Source organism: Danio rerio, chromosome 15 (assembly GCF_052040795.2).
Source record: "Danio rerio strain M-AB ecotype USA chromosome 15, GRCz13ab, whole genome shotgun sequence".
In the NCBI taxonomy this organism is placed as follows: Eukaryota; Metazoa; Chordata; class Actinopteri; order Cypriniformes; family Danionidae; genus Danio; species Danio rerio.
The window spans coordinates 50,152,501-50,170,000 of record NC_141035.1 but is presented as its reverse complement, the minus strand read 5'-3'; the positions used below and the strand labels follow the sequence as shown (position 1 = coordinate 50,170,000).

At 38.9% G+C, this 17,500-nt stretch overlaps 1 protein-coding gene and 2 long non-coding RNA genes across 11 annotated transcripts in view; 1 reads left to right on the top strand and 2 right to left on the bottom strand.

Annotated features, from left to right (window-relative positions):
* Positions 1–17,500, bottom strand: part of igsf11 (immunoglobulin superfamily member 11) — a 230,107-nt gene that overhangs the window by 86,996 nt on the left and 125,611 nt on the right.
* LOC147833798 (uncharacterized) lies at positions 1,053–5,190 on the top strand. The gene is made up of 3 exons (XR_015510022.1): positions 1,053–1,770; positions 2,225–4,292; positions 4,478–5,190. It is a non-coding gene; the product is annotated as an uncharacterized LOC147833798 (long non-coding RNA).
* Positions 7,288–15,511, bottom strand: LOC147833797 (uncharacterized). Its single transcript, XR_015510021.1, has 3 exons — positions 13,588–15,511; positions 10,750–12,230; positions 7,288–9,999 (listed from the first exon to the last, which is right to left on the bottom strand). It is a non-coding gene; the product is annotated as an uncharacterized LOC147833797 (long non-coding RNA).

Genomic DNA, 17,500 nt, shown 5'->3' with positions numbered 1-17,500 from the left:
AAAGATAGAGGGATTGATAAATGGATGGACAAAAAGATGGATGGCTAAACAGATAAATGGATAGACAGGTAGACTGATGGGGAATATGGATAGACAGGCAGATGGATGGATGGATGGATAAATAGATGGATGTATCCATACCAAATGGATTGATTGGTTGGTTGTTTGTTTGATTGGTTGGTTGGTTTATTGATGGATTAATTGATTGGTAAATTGGTTGATTAGCTGATGGATGAATGGATGAAAGGATGGACTGATAGATTATCATACCTGTCAACCCTTTCGTTTTTCCCTGGATTCTCCCGTATTTTACAGTTCTATCCAGCCTGATCTCACGAGAAAACGTAAGTATTTTACGTTTTGCCAGTGTAGTGGCTAATTCGTACGAATTCGTACAATTTCAGTCGTACGAAATGATACGATTTTAAAAAGGAGGCGTGGCACCTGACCCCACCCCTAACCCCAACCGTCATTGGGGGATAAGCAAATCGTACTAAATTGTAGGAATTAGATCGTACGAATTCACACGAATTAGCCACTAAATGAAAAAGTTACGAATTGCCGTGAGATTGTGTTGTTCTATCCCACTATTATCCCGTACAGGTATTTTCCCGTATTTCTCCCGTATTTTCAGTGTTTCTCTGAAGGGTGGCAAATAAACATTAAAGAGTCGATGGTCCCTTTACGCAACCCATACCGCCGAACCACCAGGGGCCACCCCTCACTCTTAAATGCGAGTCTGTTCTGTGCTTTCGCTTTATTTAGGCATGAAAACACTGAAATAAACATAAAAACGGCGGGATTTACTTCCTTTCCATTACAGGTGCCGTCGCCCCTTCATATGCAATCCTCAAAACAGTCATATAGCGGTGCGTGACTGTCAGCTGACGCGCTCCATAGTGATAAATAGACGCTGTTTCCCAAACGCATTCTGTACACGTGATTTGAAGAGGAGCGAAAGGCTGGGTTTTGGGTGCGTGTTTAAACAGACACACACACATAATAATTAATAATAACATCTAAAGGTGTCGATCTTGGTGCTTTTTTTTTTTCAAACACAACTAATTTTGTCCTAAATGAGCATAAAAATTTCTGAAAGCAATCAAATGCTTTCATTATAACGTTAGATGTTTGCAGTTTTAAAATGACACCTGTTATTTAATGTAATCTAATGAAAAAAATATAGGCGACGCAGTGGGTAGCACGTTCACCTCGCAGCAAGAAGGTTGCTGGTTCGATCCTTGGCTCAGTTGGCGTTTCTGTGTGGAGTTTGCATGTTCTCCCTGCGTTCGCGTGGGTTTCCTCCGGGTGCTCCGGTTTCCCCCACAGTCCAAAGACATGCATGGATGTGTGGATGTTTCCCAGAGATGCGTTGCGCCTGGAAGGGCATCCACTGCGTAACAACTTGCTGGATAAGTTGGCGGTTCATTCCGCTGTGGCGACCCTGGATTAATAAAGGGACTAAGCCGACAAGTAAATGAATGAATGAAAAAATCTACATAAATAACAGATTCATTCATTGTTTTCTAATCAGAATGTTTGATGACTTGATTCTATTTCTTGATTTTAATAAGCTGATAATAATAGCTCATTTCAATAAGCTGAATGGGAATTTATTTGCTGCTAATGTATACTATTTATTTTTTCTTTTGTAAATTATACTAAAACATATTACTGACCATTTAACTGTTTATTTACCATGAAACAGCTCCAAATGAACAGTAATTTGGGGATTTTTTAGGGGGGATCCCTTATTATGGTGGATGTACCGTACGTTCACACTGAAAGCGGCGAGAGCGTCAAAGTAGCCGGAAGTCATTCATTTTCAACGAGAGCCGTTGACGATAGGCGGCGATAAGCGGCGAGGAGCAGCGCGGCGACTCTTCGCCGGCGTGAGGATCGATGAGAGTTGAAATAAAGTCAACTATATGGTAATGAGCTATGACGCGGTTCGGCGGCAAGCAATCAGAATGAAGACGTCCACCGCTTGATAGGAGTTCAGCGAACACTGACCTGTGAACTTTGGTTCCGACCACAGTTGTTCCCAAGGGTTTGATTATTGCGGTCGCCGGATTTCCAATTATTTACAATGTTTTCCTACAGGAGTTTTGACGCTCTCGCCGCCGGAGCTGAAGGCAGACAGCGTTGTCGTCAGGGCGGCCAGAGCGACCTTGGATGCTCTCGCCGCTTTCGATGTGAACGTACGGTTATTTTCACATCCCAGTGTTGACAGGTATGGGTTATGAATGTTTGTATTTGCAGTTTGTAAGACATAAAGATGGATGGAGAATTTCTCATTACGCACTCATTGGCTGGTTGATGCAAGGATGATTAGATCTATAGCAAATGGATTGGTTGGTTGGTTGTTTGACTAATAGATTGATTGATTGTTGGATGGATAAAGAGAGGCATGGGTTGATGGATGAATGAATAGATTGATAGGCAGACAGATGGATGATTGGATTGATGGACAGATGAATATACAACAAACAGATTTTGCCATCTTACAAATCTACAAACAGCGTTAATCATCAGGCAGAAACAGTTGATATCTTGCTCAGACTGGAGTAGTGTGTGTCAGCAGACTCTCGCTAACGAGGTGTAATGACACAATAAGCTTTAGCGACCCTTGAGGACGCAGGACATCTGTGACTCTCTCAGCCTGCGGAGTAAAGCTCGTCGCACAATCGATTCCGCTCACAAATCTTACTGGGAAATTTCGGGCAATCACGAGAATACGTTTGTTATCAGCGAGCTCATGTTCCGGCTGGCGTGACACACACTGCCATATTGTGGCGCCAGCTTTAACCGATATTTATTGTGTGTGTGTGTGTGTGTGTGTGTGTGTGTGTGTGTGGACCCCTCAGCAAAACACTGCACACCACTGACGGCAACTTAGCCACATGATTAATGTGAGTCTAAGCTGCTTAGCCTGGACCCATCTGGATCTACTGTTTACGGCGTGACTCATTGATACTCCGCCCCCATGGGGAGGGGTTATAGTGATGGGGGCGTGGCTTGAGAAAAAGATAATCCTCTGTAATCTGGTTTTATGCACTATTAAGGCCCAGTGGCCCATTGCGTAATTCGTGCGATCCAGTTAGAGATGGTGATATGACAGCAGGGAAGCCCGTGCATGCAGGGATCTGATGTATTATTGCAGAAGCAACCGGCCTGGGATTATAGGTCATGATACGGGAGTGGCGGGGGCTGCAGGTGAACGGGTTCTGGGAGAAACTACAAACCCAAATTAACCAAAGTCAATCCGAGCATCATAAAACAACATGAATGCTGACCAATTTTATACACACGACAGCTCAGAAACACAAATAAATGGGAAATGCTGACCTGCTTTCATTCAGTCATTTTCTTTTCGGATTAGTCCTTTTGATCTGGGGTCGCCACAGCGGAATGAACCGCCATTTATGCAAATAAAACATTGTTTTCAGTATCATTTATTCTACTACAAATCTCCATGTTTATTCAAAGTGTTCCCATTCACTTATAATTGCTGTGAAATGTATTAAGTGAAAATGGTTTCAAACTCTCAGAGCAGACTCTGAGATACAATTTGAGTTCAACATTAAAACGCTGCTAAGATAATGTCACACGGTGAACATTAAAAGCTGCATAAAAATCCAATATTAATGAAATGATACTCAGAATGAACTGGAAATGCAAATACATGTGAATGCATTCTGGGACAGCCTTTGCTGGGATGAATATACAGTACGTAATGCTGCTTACGGCCTAAACAAGACACCTTTAAAATTATATTTATAATAAAACAAGCAGAATAGGCTGCATGATGTTTTGAAATGGAAAGTATATTCTCTTGTGATTTTCACTCTTCATGCATATGCACCGCACTAACAGTCTCAAAGGGCTCAAGCAAGCGGGGTTACATTTGCAACACAATTCTGCAAGCGAAAAACTGCTAAATGCCTAGTTGTGCATGAACAATTCTGTGCACAAAAGATCATATTTTGAGCACACAAAATGCTTTGTTGCATGTGAGTTAACAATTCTGTGTGTAAAAGATCACGTTTTGAGTGCGCAAAATGCCTTGTTGCATACCATTAACAATCCTGTGTGTAAAAAATAATGTTTTGAGCACTCAAAATGCCTTGTTGCATGTGCGTTGACAACTCTCTGCGCAAAAGATCATGTTTTGGGCATGCAAAATGCTTTTTTGCACGCCTGTTAACAATTCTGGGCTCAAAAGATCATGTTTTCGGCATGCAAAATGCCTTGTTGCATGTGCATTAACAATTCTGTGTGCAAAATATTACGTTTTGAGCATGCAGAATGCCTTGTAACATGTGCATTAATAACTCTGTCCGCAAAAGATCATGTTTTGAGCTCACAAAATGCCTTGTTGCATACTGTTCACGATTCTGGGCACAAAAGATCATGTTTTGAGTGCAACAACTGCATTGTTGCATGTGTGTTAACAATTCTGTGTGCAAAAGATCAGGTTTTGAGCATGCAGAATGCCTTGATGCATACTGTTCACAATTCTGGGCATAAAAGATCATGTTTTGAGCATGTAAAATGCCTTGTTGCATGTGAGTTAACAATTCTATGCCCAAAAGATTACATTTTTAGTGCATAATGTCTTGTTGCATGTGCATTTACAATTTTGTGTGCAAAAGGTCATGTTTTGAGCACATAAAATGCTTTATTATATAAAAATATAAAAATCATGTTTTAAATGCAACAACTGCCTTGTTGCATGTGTGTTAACAATTCTGTGTGCAAAAGATCATGTTTTCAATGCACAAAATGTCCTGTTGCATGCATGTAAACAATCCTGTGTGCAAAACAATCTTTTTTGGGCAATCAAAATGCTTTGTAGCGTGTGTGTTAACAATTCTGTGTGCAAAAGATCATGTGTTGAGCTCACAAAATGCCTTGCTGCATACTGTTCACAATTCTGAACACAAAAGATCATGTTTTGAATGCAAAAAATGCCTTGTTGCATGTGCGTTAACAATCCTGTGTGCAAAAGATCATGTTTTGAGTGCATCAACTGCCTTGTTGCATGTGCAATAACAATTGTGTGTAAAACATCTTGTTTTGAGAGCGCAAAAATGCTTTATTGCATACTTGTTAAACATTCTGTGTGCAAAAGATCATGTTTTGAGCTCACAAAATGCCTTGTTGCATATTTTTCACAATTCTGGGCACAAAAGATCATATTTTGAGTGCAACAACTGCCATGTTGCATGTGTGTTAACAATTCTGTGTGCAAAAGATCATGTTTTTAATGCACAAAATGTCCTGTTGCATGCATGTAAACAATCCTGTGTGCAAAACAATCTTTTTTGGGCAATCAAAATGCTTTGTAGCGTGTGTGTTAACAATTCTGTGCAAAAGATCATGTGTTGAGCTCACAAAATGCCTTGCTGCATACTGTTCACAATTCTGAACACAAAAGATCATGTGTTGAATGCAAAAAATGCCTTGTAGCATGTGCATTAACAATTTTGTGTGCAAAAGATCAGGCTTTGTGAACGCAAAAATGCTTTTTGCACACCTGTAAACGATTCTGGGCACAAAGGATCATGTGTCGAGTCCAAAAAATGCCTTGTTGCATACTGTTCACAATTCTGGGTGCAAAACATCATGTTTTGAGTGCAAAAAATGCCTTGTAGCATGTGCGCTAACAATCTTTTGTGCTAGAGATCATGTTTTGAGTGCATCAACTGCCTTGTTGCATGTGCAATAACAATTGTGTGTAAAACATCTTGTTTTGAGAGCGCAAAAATGCTTTATTGCATACTTGTTAACCATTCTGTGTGCAAAGGATCATGTGTTGAGCACATAAAATGCCTTGTAGCATGCGCGTTAACAATTCTGTGCACAAAAAAAATCATGTTTTAAGCATGCAAAATGCCTTGTAGCATGTGTGTTAACAATTTTGTGTGCAAAAGATCATGTTTTGAGTGCACAAAATGTCTTGATGCACACCTGTAAACAGTTCTGTGTGCAAAATATCATATATTGAGCTTGCAAAATGCCTTGCAGCATGTGTGTAAACAATTCTGGGCACAAAAGATCATGTTTTGAGCGCAAAAATGCCTCGCTGCATGTGCGTTTACAATTCTGTGTGTGAAAGATCGTGTTTTGAGCGCAAAAATGCCTCGCTGCATGTGCATTTACAATTCTGTGTGCGAAAGATCGTGTTTTGAGAGCACAAAAATGCTTTATCACACACCTGTTAACAATTCTGTCCGCAAAAGATCACATTTCCAGTGTGCAAAATGTTCTGTTGCATACCTGTTAGGCAAGGCAAGGCAAGGCAAGTTTATTTATATAGCACATTTCATACACAGTGGCAATTCAAAGTGCTTTACATAAACAGGAATAAAAGAAACAAGTAAAATAAAAATAAAAACAAATAATAAAAATGCGTAAAAACAAAACAAAACATAAAAACAGGTAAAATGTGATATAAAAGAATGAAGAAGAAGAGAAAAACATAATAGTGCAATCTGTCGGACGCAGCACAGTGCTCATTCAGTAAAGGCACAGCTAAACAGATGTGTTTTCAGTCTTGATTTGAATGTGCCTAATGTTGGAGCACATCTGATCATTTCTGGAAGCTGATTTCAGCAGCGGGGGGCGCAGTGGCTAAAAGCCGATTCACCCTGCTTTGACTGAACTCTTGGAACTTCTAGTTTATATGATCCTAAAGATCTGAGTGATCTGTTCCTAGGCCATTTAGTGATTTATAGACCAGTAATAATACTTTAAACTCTATTCTGAATGGAACTGGCAGCCAGTGTAAAGACCTGAGGACAGGTGTGATGTGCTCTGATTTTCTGGTTCTGGTTAGAATTCTTGCTGCAGCGTTCTGGATGAGCTGCAACTGTCTGACTGTCTTTTTAGGAAGACCAGTGAGGAGTCCGTTACAGTAATCCACCCTGCTGCTGATAAAAGCATCAACAAGTTTTTCTAAATCTTCACTGGAAACAAAGCATCTGATTCTTGCTATGTTTTTGAGATGATAGTATGCTGATTTACTGACTGCTTTGACATGACTATTGAAACTCAGATCTGACTCTGTTAACAGTTCTGTGTGCAAAATATTATGTTTTGACCAAAAACAAAGGCTTGTTGCATGTTCAAAACATGATCTTTTGCATGCAGAACTGTGTTGCAAATCAAATCCCGTACATGCATACCACGAAATAAGCAAAAACTGTGAATAGTCCAGTTTCTGCTGTAACTGATCCCCATTCGTCCCCCAGCAGCCGCGTTAAAGGAGTCAAAATCAAAGATGGAGTGGATAATTACCTCCTGTTCATCAGTCATCATCATGGCAGTCAAGACTCTCCATTGACTCTTAATATAACTTAATACTGTGGGTTTCAGATGCTTGATGAGACTGAACTGAGCTCAGGACACTACAATCACACTCACTGCTGGAGCAGTTGCTGTGCATTTACACACACACACACAGTGCCCCTGACCACTTTATATATGCGGGTCGAAGTCTAATTTGTTTTCAAAAATCAAAACAATAAGAGTACAACACAGCTTCAGATGCAGTTTTTCTCCCCATGCACCAGAATGTGCTCTATTTTCATTAAAATAAACTCATTAGAAGTTTTACTAGCTATTAAACTACTGAAAGTAGCCGTTCTGCATTTACATACTAAACATGTACTGTGTATTTGCATTTAAATTTTAAATGCACAAGCATGTGTGTGCATTTATATCTAGACTAGTGCTGTCATAATTAGTGCATTAACGCATGCGATTAGTTTGAATCATTTAACGCGTAAAAAAAAAATAACGCAATTAACACAGGTGCATTTTTTATTTCCTGATGTGGTCGAGGTGTGTTCAACATGCAAAGAAATATGGATAAGACCAAGGAAGCAGTTTTTGAAGGCACGCTTCAGTATAAAATAATTAATGTCGCATAGGGCTGGCCGATTTTTCCGATTTTTTCGATTAATTTGAATTTACGTTTTAAGACGATTTAATTTTGAATCAAATTTAGAAATCGCGATTTTTAAAAAATATATATATTCAATACATTATAATGGCACCAATGCGCTTTGGTTTACTCTCTGTATGAAGCAGGAAGCACACCAGAAGCGCCTCTCGCCGACGCGCTGCACAGCACCATGCCATGGATTTTAGAACGCTAAACAGGTTTCTATACACACACCGGCGCCGCCAGCCAAGATTCACGAAGCAGTTCTCATTTCAGCCTCGCCACAGAGCGCCATCTGATTAGTTTCATGTTAAATATCATGTGAATGTGCGCGTTTGGTGTGTGATAGTTTAAACTATCATGTCCGCGCCGTGTCTGCTTGACTGCCTGTTAAAGCGTGAAGTCTTACTTCAATTACTTGTTGCACGTCTGTGTGGATTGTCAAGACATTCCCTCATCAAGTCGATAAACTCGATGTCAAAATGTATGAAGGACGTAAAAGCCTGCCATGTGAAAAACAGCGCCGATCTTTTGGTTTGAACATGAGTAGAGGTGAGGGCCTGTAGCAGTGAAAATGAAAGTAGCTGCCCCCATGACGTCATTTAGCGGACCTAGTTGAAAACCAGACAGATCAGCCAGCATAATAGAGAGTGGAGCAAAGCGCATCAAATGATCGGTATTTAAAAGGGGGAAAAAGAAAAATAGATTAACTATATTATTTTATATTAGACACACATCTGGTGCTTGTATTTGCTCCTGCTATACGTCCACAACTTCACACACTGGGTTAAATTAGGCTTTACAGTTTCCATGTTCAGTCCTTTTCTTCCACTGTATCTTTTTAAGGAAAAGGCAGCAGATTTACAACCTGACATTCAATCAGAAGACAAAGTCAAAGCCGAGCTGACAGCCAATCTTTACCAGGCTCAGCAAAACTTGCAAAAATACCTCTGTATTCCTGCAACTGCAATATTTACACAAATATTTCTTATTCAAATCACCTTGACCGATTTGTGTATGGCATGGCCATTAAAAATACTATGTTCCTTAACCAGATGGTTTTCAAGTTACGTTTAAAGAGAATGCTACTTCAGTCATGTTGTTGTAATGTTTTAAGAAGACTAGTAACACAACAAAAAAAAAAAAATCAAAATCAAAATTGTAAATCGGTCAAACTTTATAAAAAACTAGATTTTTTTTTTTGCTAAATCGCCCAGCCCAAATGTCGCATCACCAGGCTCTCCAGCGTTTCCTCCAGAGATCTAATTTTGGGTGTTTCATTTTTAATCTTTCGACTTCTGTTTTAATGTAGTTTGATATCGCATGGCGAACGGAACGAAAAACCTGACTCAGTGGTCCTTTAAAATAATTAAAAATCGCTGCTTACATGGTCGACTCCTAACAGGAGTATTATCTTAATCATATTAAAATTGGAGTGTTGGTGTCTTATGTAAATGTACTCAGAAAGTGCCAGATGATTAATTTCTGCGCATTCCTCAGCCTTTAAATGGATTACTTGCGCCCTCAAATGTGTCATTAAGTTTAACGTGTTTCCCCCCTACACGCAACTTTTAAAGCGTATGCTTCGTGTTGATGTGTCAGAATCCTTGTGTAAAACAGCCCGCTTAATAAGAACGCTTAGTTTAAGCAAATTTGATCATGCATGTTGAATCTGAAGGGAGTCCCTCCGGCTGCGCTGTCCTGCTCACGTTGTGTGTGTGTGTATGTGTGTGTCTGTGCGCGTGCAATTCCTAGCAACAAGAACAAATGCCTAAACGTCACCGATTTCGCATCCGTGGGCTATTCCACAAAGTTGTTTAAATGTTTAGAGATGGTGTGTCCCTGTAGGAATTAGTCTTTGGTGTGACACAACGCGTACCTGTGCGTGCCTTTGATGTACCGCTTGATGCTTGTTACGTCCTTGTCGCAGCACCAGTGGCAACAAAATTAGGCACTGAAATGCATATGCTGATTCAGTGATCCTGCTTGGGAGACTCTGTTCTCACTCTCAGTTCACATCATTCAAAACAAAAGGTCCACATTAGCCCCTTTCACACATTCACACCTTTCCGGAAAATTACCGGCAATTTTCTGGAAAGCTTGTATGTGTGAACAGGCCCTTTTTAAAAATACCGGTAAATTCGTTCTGGCTATTTTCCGGAAAGAGAAGTTGTAACATTACCGTTAATTTGCTGGAATGCTGCGCTGTCTGAATGCAGAAGGAAGATTACTGGAAAGAGCGCGTCCACGTCTAGAACGTGCTGACGTGAGACGTCTGCTTTAGCCAATCAGAACAGTCAGACGCATTTTCCCAGACACATTTAGCTGCTAGAAATTAGTCAGATAACGTTTATATGTTCATCTTAATGCCAACCGTGTAATTAATTATCGCTAAGATGCTCATGATAAGCCGTTGTTTGTTCACCTTCAAGCTTTGCGTTTGCCCATGAAACAGCCCATGAGCGCCAGCACACACACATATCATGTACATCTCGACATGCGAAAGTGATCCTCTATATGTTTTCATCGAAGTTGTTCACAATACTGATCCATTCACAGAGTTTGTGATGTTGTCAAATGTTTACAAATGCAAGCGCAGCCGTTTAGAGCTCATTTCTGGTTAATGACGTCAGAAGTTACCGCTATTTTGGAATGGATGTGTGAATGCTCTTTTCTGGAAAAATTCCGTAACGTCCTCGCCTGTGTGAACAGCGCTATTTTGAAGCTACCGGTAAAGTCGTTCCGGACATTTTCCATACATTTACCGGTATCACTGTGTGAAAGGGGCTATTGTCCACTGATAATGTCAACAGACTGGACTGTCTCAGCAGCTGGCTGAATGTAAAGGAGGACTGAGCAAAATTGCCTCTACTTTATAACTAATGTTCTCAACTCGCAGCAATAAAACTTTACAATGAGCACAATTATTTGTATTATATACTTTATTATTGTCATTATAATTTTCCATTTTCCATATCTGCAATACCTGTAATTTGGCATTTTTTTGCAGTCCACTTAGAATCCAACATGGAAATCAATGTTTTCTTTATATATTTTTTTATTGCCATTGATTGTTTTAAAATTCAAATGGCATTAACATGCCTGTGTTTTAATTTCTGTAATAAATATGACTCTCAATCAGGATCTTTATGGTTTATTGTTGAGTCAAACAAAAATTCGAAAAAAACAATTATATTTTTAATTTAATTAGTTTTTGTCTTGCGTTTACATTAATTTTACATTTGAATAGGCAAAATTACAAGTTTCAGTCTTTTAAATGTGATTAATCGTGATTAATTGCAAAAAAGTGTGATTTAATTGTTTTTTTAAATCGATTGGCAGCACTAATATAAACATAAACATGCAAATGATTTTTTGTATATTTTTCAGTTTCACGTTTGTGTTTGTATCTTTATATGCATAATGAATATACACACAGTATATACGCATATTACGGAAACACAAACTATTATTTTTGAATACAATTAATTGCGCTTAATCATTTAAAAGCACACATGTATCAACACGTAATATTCAACCTTTAATAACTCTCTTGCACAATATCCTGCACAACATTGTTCAGTCTCATGTAAAAGTACTTGTATTGTCTTCTGTGTTTAGATAAGTATCTAGTATATGTTTTAGGTTTTTTAAATAGCTCGTGTCCAGTGTTGAGTTTGCATTTATGATTAATTCATGTACCATAGTTGTCCTGCGAAACACAATTTTTCGTTCCTCTGTACGTCCACACATGTAGCAGAATGACAATAATGCTCGACTTGACTTGAGCATTAAGCAAAATGCAAACATATTTCTGTATATCTTAATGTTATATTATCATATACTTATATCAATAAAAATACTAATTTAGTTCTCCTCTGGATTGCCGCATCAGATTCAGCAGTTTGCGCCTTGATTTCACCGTGATCCACTGAAACCTGCATCATAAATCAGCTTTATTCGCTCCTGAAATAATGCATGTGGATGCATATGGACCCTCTGCTCAGAACTGCTGATGAGGCTGAAATAAAAGTGCAGCATTCAGACCGGTGACAGGGTTTTCTTACATATAAGCATTTGAAATATAGACCAGAATAAAGCACGGATTCAGATCCACTGTATGCGTCACAGTTAAATATGCTAATTCAGCTCAGTCCCGGGGAACTGCAGTCCTGCAGAGTTTTACTCGTCCTTGATAAAAATTCAGAACACACACACACACACACACACACACACACACACACACACACACACACACCAGCCACTTTATTAGGTACACCTGTCCAACTGCTCTGTAACACAAATTTCTAATCAGCCAATCACATGGCAGCAACATGCATTTAGGCATGTAGACATGGTCAAGACGATCCGCTGCAGTTCAAAGCGAGCATCAGAATGAGGAAGAAAGGGGATTTAAGGTTACTGGTGACAGATGGGCTGCTCTGAGTATTTCAGAAACTGCTGGTATACTGGGCAATCATCTCAGACTGGTTTCTTGCACATGACGATGAGTTCACTGTACTCAAATGGCCTCCACAGTCAGCAGATCTCAATCCAATAGAGCAGCTTTGGGATGTGGTGGAACGGGAGATTGGCATCATGGATGTGCAGCCGACAAATCTGCAGCAACTGCGTGATGCTATCATGTCAATATGGAGCAAAATCTCTGAGGAATATTTCCAGTAGCTTGTTGAATCTCCGCCATGAAGGATTGAGGCAGTTCTGAAGGCCAAAAGGGGTCCAACCCAGTACTATTAAGGTGTACTTAATAAAGTGGCCGGTATGTGTGTGTATAATAAACAATGCAAATAATAATTCAATTAAGAATACATAATTAGTAACTGAAATACAATTCTCAAGTCTCAATAAAAGTTACTTCAACCATTTTTTATATTTACTGTAAAACCATAATTAACATTTTTCATTAGCATTTGTTGAAATTTGTCTTAAAGTAGCTTTTTAGCATTTATATGATTCTAAATAAAAACGGTTTCATTTTTAAATAATTAGACATATTATATTTTAAACTGTGTTTATTACAATTTACAATAAAATTTGTATATGTTTTTAAACATATTTAGTTTCTTTATTACTTTAATTTGTATGCGTTAATTAAATTAAAATGGCATATTATTTTAAGACTGCAGCTTTTAACAGTTTTTAATGTGTAAAATGAATAAAGTATTGATATATTTTAACCTGTTTTAATTTTAAATACATTTATTTAATATAAACATAAAGAATTACAAATATTTTATTATTCATGTTTATTGAATGTATATATGGCGAAGCAGTGGCACAGTAGGTAGTGCTGTCGCCTCACAGCAAGAAGGTCGCTGGTTGGAGTCCTGGCTGGGTCAGTTGGCATTTCTGTGTGGAGTTTGCATGTTCTCCCCGTGTGGGCATGGGTTTCCTCCGGGTGCTCCGGTTTCCCCCACAGTGCAAACACATGCGCTATAGAGGAACTGATCAACTACATTGGCCGTAGTGTATGAGTGTGTGTGTGAATGAGTGTGTATGGGTGTTTCCCAGAACTGGTTTGCAGCTAGAATAGTTGGTGGTTTATTCTGCTGTGGTGACCTTTAGAAAAATAAGGGACTAAGCTGAAGGGAAATTAATGAATGTATATACGGTACATAACTGCAAAGTTCGAAACGTTCCCCTTGAAAGTAATGATGGATAACTGGCATTTGAAGCTCAAACTGGTTGAGAAATAGAAACTAATATCCATGAACTGGTGTGTTTGCTTTGGATGATAATTAATCATCAAACACATGTGACGAGAGCTGCTCTGCTGGGTTTGTCTCCCGCTGAATTCAACCACCTTTAAAATTCTGCTTGGATAATCAAGAAAAGTTCTGCTCGCTCCCTTCCACACTTTAATAAAACAGCGATTGCTGGCGGCGTGTTTAAATCGCTTTAGAATATCAATTACTGCAATCTGATCTTGATATATTGAGCCCAAAACAAGGAGAAGAGGTGCATTTGTTTCTCCAAGAGGAGGAATGAAGAGAGGAGTGTGTTTGTGAGAGCTCAGATACAACCCAGGCTCATTAGAAATATATGTGCCCAGGGCTATATTTGTGAGAACTGACAAATACATACCCTTTATTATGGTTGAAGTCAGAATTATTCGTCCTCCTGTGAATTTCTTTTTCAAATATTTCCCAAATTATGTTGAACAGACTCAAGAATGTTTCACAGTATTTCCTCTAATATTTGTTCTTCTGGAGAATGTTTTATTTCGTCTAGAATAAAAGCAGTTCTTAATTGTTTTCAACGCATTTTAAGGTCAATGTTAATAGCCCTCTAAAGCAATATTTGTTTCTGATAGTCTCCGGAACAAACCACTGTTATACAATGACTTGCCTAATTACAAGAACTTTACTCTAATTAACCTAGTCAAGCCTTTAAATGTCACTTTAAATAAATATCTATGCAAATATCTAGGCATCATCGCAGTATTACTCTGCAATAGTACTAAATTTCCAAACATGTACACCAGGGTATATTTTCCCAATGAACCCATGTTGCTCATGCAACTTATAACTGTAGACCATTCCACCTGGAGATATGAGGATTTGACTGTGTTTTGCCTTGCTTTACACACTTAAAGTGCCAGCAGCTGTTGACTTGTATTATAGGCTAGAGCTAAAGTACACGCAGGAGGTTATTATTGCATAATAAAACATGACAGGATTATCAGCAGCCTGATGTGAAGTGTCTGAAAACAACCATCCTGGAGGAACTTCATCCCACTTATTATGCAGCTACTTGCCACAAAACATAAAAATTAGACAACGAAACATTGCATCTGAGCCATAATAGTTTGTTTGATCTTTTATTAAACGCAAAACTGACAGAAACCAAAACAGCTGATGGAGTATACACTAACCTGCGCATTATTCAGACACTAGATGGTGCCAAATATTCAAAAACACATGGAGTATACACTAACCTGCGCATTATTCAGACACTAGATGGCGCCAGAAACTAGAAACCGCCTACTACTCAGTAGGTACTGCATTTGAATTTAAACGTACTGCTCGGCCGTTAGAAAAGTACGTTCTTTACAGTATGAATGTGAAAAGTATGAATGGAATTCGGACGTACTACATCTGCCACTTTGTCATGGTCACGCGACCTACCAGTGTAATTTGCGTCACTTCACTCCCATTCATGAATTCGCTCGCAGGGCATCATGGGATAGCGCAGCGTGCATGGGATGCACACAGAATTTTGCCAGAAGTAGTAAGTCATCCGGGTACTTCTCGCATACTGTTTTTCGAACTCTATGAATTTGGACATACTACTCGACTCGCATACTGATTTTAGCATACTAAATAGTATGGATGTATGCTGTTTCGGACGCAGCCATGAAGTATAAACTAACCTGCGCATTATTCAGACACTAGATGGAGCCAAACAGTCAAAAACACAAAGTTGACAGAAACTAAAACAGCTGATGGAGTATACACTAACCTGCACATTATTCAGACACTAGATGGAGCCAAACAGTCAAAAACACAACAGAAACTAAAACAGCTGATGGAGTATACACTAATCTGCACATTATTCACTCACTAGATGGAGACAAACATTCAAAAACACAACAGAAACTAAAACAGCTGATGGAGTATACACTAACCTGCACATTATTCAGACACTAGATGGCGCCAAACAGTCAAAAACACAACAGAAACTAAAACAGCTGATGGAGTATACACTAACCTGCACATTATTCAGACACTAGATGGAGCCAAACAGTCAAAAACACAACAGAAACTAAAACAGCTGATGGAGTATACACTAATCTGCGCATTATTCACTCACTAGATGGAGACAAACATTCAAAAACACAACAGAAACTAAAACAGCTGATGGAGTATACACTAACCTGCGCATTATTCAGACACTAGATGGAGCCAAAGAGCCAAAACACTAAGCTGAGAGAAACTAAAACAGCTGATGGAGTATACACTAACCTGCGCATTACTCAGACACTAGATGGAGCCAAACAGTCAAAAACACAAAGTTGACAGAAACTAAAACAGCTGATGGAGTATACACTAACCTGCACATTATTCAGACACTAGATGGAGCCAAACAGTCAAAAACACAACAGAAACTAAAACAGCTGATGGAGTATACACTAACCTGCACATTATTCACTCACTAGATGGAGACAAACATTCAAAAACACAACAGAAACTAAAACAGCTGATGGAGTATACACTAACCTGTGCATTATTCAGACACTAGATGGAGCCAAAGAGCCAAAACACTAAGCTGAGAGAAACTAAAACAGCTGATGGAGTATACACTAACCTGCGCATTACTCAGACACTAGATGGAGACAAACCTGAGCATTATTAACCTATTAAACTTGGAATCTTGTAGTTACAGTCCTTAAAAAAACATTATTACTGCCAAAATGACACTAGTACTTAACTTTAAAATGAGAAACATGAGGAAAACATTCTTCACGAAAATTAAAGCATGAATTTAAGGCTTGGTGATTTGATTTAAGACCTTTTTTAAGGCCTTCTTTCTTGGAAAAGCTTTTTTTTTCCACACACAACAAACTGTAAAATGTGCTCAAATGGTCATAAAAGGTGACACGCGCTTTTCCATTGCGTTATCTAATAGAAACACATTCAGATATTATATTATAGTATAACAGCTTGAAAGCGTTTCTGAATGAACACTTCACTACAAATATTAGACTCGCAGCTTGAAGTGAACGCATCTGAATGGTGCAAATCCAGTTGAGCTCTTGGGGCCGAATTCTGTGCGCAGTGAAATATGCATTGGATGAATTTCAATCTATATTCGTAGGGTTTTTGACACAGGTGAAGAGCAGAGCGAGCCACTGATCTCCGACAGAACCTGCCGCTCTCAGACGGGGGTAATTTTAACCTTGTCTGCAAGATTTCACGCTTCTCCTGTGAAAACTCACACTTCAGGGCCTGCGATGAGTGTGTGCTTAATTGCTGCTTGAACAAAATGCAAAATGTGATCTTCATTTTCGGTGAGAACAAACGTCACTGTCACATTCAGCAGCACAAAACTCACAGAAAACTCATTACAGAAAGCCAAGACACATGGATAAATACAAGAAATATTTATTAATAATATTTAATACTAAATAATACTAAAACACACACACACACACACACACACACACATATATATATATATATATATATATATATTACACTCACTGGCCACTTTATTAGGTACACCTTAATAGTACCGGGTTGGACCCCTTTTGGCCTTCAGAACTGCCTCAATCCTTCATGGCAGAGATTCAACAAGCTGCTGGAAATATTCCTCAGATATTTTGCTCCATATTGTCATGATAGCATCACACAGTTGCTGCAGATTTGTCGGCTGCACATCCATGATGCCAACCTCCCGTTCCACCACATCCCAAATCTGCTCTATTGGATTGAGTTGGTGATCTGGTGACTGTGGAGACCATTTGAGTAGAGTGAACTCATTATTCACTGGATATTTCCTCTTTGTCGGAGCATTCTCTGAAAACCC